Raw genomic sequence first — 2,136 nt, forward strand, 5'->3', positions numbered from 1 at the left:
TTTGCTCTGGACCAGCAAGGACTTAATGAAGAGCAAGCACTCTCTTTTTGGTTCCCCCCACCCCCATAGCTTTTGAGTCTGATGAAGTCATTGGTCATAGAAGGAACAAAGTCCCCCAGTGGGTTGATGTTCTTAACAGACAGTTCACAATCAGTAGATGCATTGTTCTTGATCAGTTTACCATCCTTGATGTGGGTGCCTTGACCAATCTTGAAAATCTTGTTAATCTTTGTTCTGTGATTGTATTCTTTCTGCCCATCTGGATCCACAGAGAACTCTGCTCATGTAGGGTGCCAGGCTCCAATACAGGCAACTTTGTGCAGACCTGGATGAGTTTTCAGGGCAGTTTCTTTGTATGCCAAAGACTGGTCACCCCTTTGTACCCTTTTCATTTTGTCACACTGATGATATCAATCATCTGATCCTGTCCAAACACCTGATTCACAGGCACCTGCTGCTCCAACCTCTCTCCGGTCCAGTCTAGCTTCTCAGCCACCATGCCCTATTCACCTGGATCTCCATCAAGTGTGACTTCTTCTGGCGCATAGGAAGCAGACACATCTGAATGTGGGGAATTATGTGGATGACCTCGGTATACTTCTTCATGCTGTTGAAGTCCTTCTTCAGCTGTTTCTTGCCTATGTCATTCTGTCATTCCTTACAGTACTTGATAAAAATCTTTCTTAGATTTGTGCCTCTTCTTATAGAATAGCCTTTTACACTCCTCACAGTCATGCTCAGCAAACACATTCTTTAAGGTCCAAAAACCTTGTGGGGTTTCTACACGTCCCGGAATGCCCAAATCTTCCATAGATGGAATTTCCACTATGGTCATAGCCTCTACCACTTCTTTCTTGTTCACCTTAGATCCTGGCCTGTCATCTTCCCAGATGATGTGGGTCATGCCAGCCTTGTACTCTAGAAAGGCTGTGAGGTGAAAAGGCTTGAAAGGGTCATTTTTAGAGAAGCTCTTCACTTTCCCATGATGCCAGCTACAATTCTCAGCTCCTGGTGAATGTGATAGGAGACCCCTTACTCAGGTAGTTTTATCTCTGGTTAATGTAGAGATTGTGTAGTGTATTATAATCTTACACTACTTGAATTTTCCTTTCTCAAGAAAATCTGTAGACAGAAGTATCCAGGAAGCTTCTCTCTTATAAAGGAAGGAGTTCATTGTGAAGCTACATATAACTTAAAATTATCTTTGTTTTGGGATGTAGATATTTATTCTTAACTGAATGTTCAGTCATTAAACATTATCTAGTGTCCATCTACACACTCATTTAATGGGATATGTTAATTGGTGATATTTTTATGTTTTAATTAATTAATTGATTGATTTACTATAATCCAGATGAAAGCTGTCCCTGCTTCCTCTCCTCCTAGCCCCAACCTCTTATATCAACCCTTCCAATCACCTCCTTCCATTCTCATCAGAAAAGAGGAGTACTACCATGGATATTGTCTTAGGGTTTTACTGCTGTGAACAGACACTATTACCAAAGCAACTCTTATAAGGACAACAGTTAAAAGGGGCTGGCTTACAGGTTCAGAGTTTCAGTTTATTTTCATTACCATATCCATTACCAGCCCTATCTCTAAAATTTTTTCAAAATTCACAGAAGACCAGGGTGACCTGTGCTCTGTGACTACATCTGTGGCAGTGATGGGTCTGATGTGTGATTTGTATGTATTGTGTGAGAAAGTTGGCAAGCATGAAGGTCATGTGTATTATTGGGTCACCAACCCTGCCTAATTATTTTGCTGGCTATAGCTTTATTCCCACACAGTGCTCTAACAAGGGAACCTAACTGAGTTTCTTCCCTGAGTCCAGGGTTCCCAAGACTTCAGAATTATTTGCTTCTGGGTCTGATATTCTTCCCAAACTGAATTAGATTTACCATGTGTGATGATCTGTATTTTGTTAATTTCTGGGTACATGCTACTTTAAAAATTTTATCTATAGTATGACTGTGGAGATGATGCTGTGTGGTTAAAATTCTTACCATGCAGATAATTTTGAGTGAGATCCGACATCTGAGCTTCGATCTCCATGGACAGAAAAAGAAATCCCACCTCTGAGAATGTGGGTATTATGATCACTATGAATATGATCACTGGGGTTCACTGGCCAAA

At 40.9% G+C, this 2,136-nt stretch overlaps 1 pseudogene; it reads right to left on the reverse strand.

Annotated features, from left to right (window-relative positions):
* Positions 1 to 3: 3 nt before the first annotated feature.
* On the reverse strand, positions 4 to 2,055 carry LOC114635837 (annotated as a pseudogene).
* Between the last annotated feature and the right edge of the window lie 81 nt (positions 2,056 to 2,136).

Source organism: Grammomys surdaster, unplaced genomic scaffold, assembly GCF_004785775.1.
Source record: "Grammomys surdaster isolate TR1022 unplaced genomic scaffold, NIH_TR_1.0 118424, whole genome shotgun sequence".
In the NCBI taxonomy this organism is placed as follows: Eukaryota; Metazoa; Chordata; class Mammalia; order Rodentia; family Muridae; genus Grammomys; species Grammomys surdaster.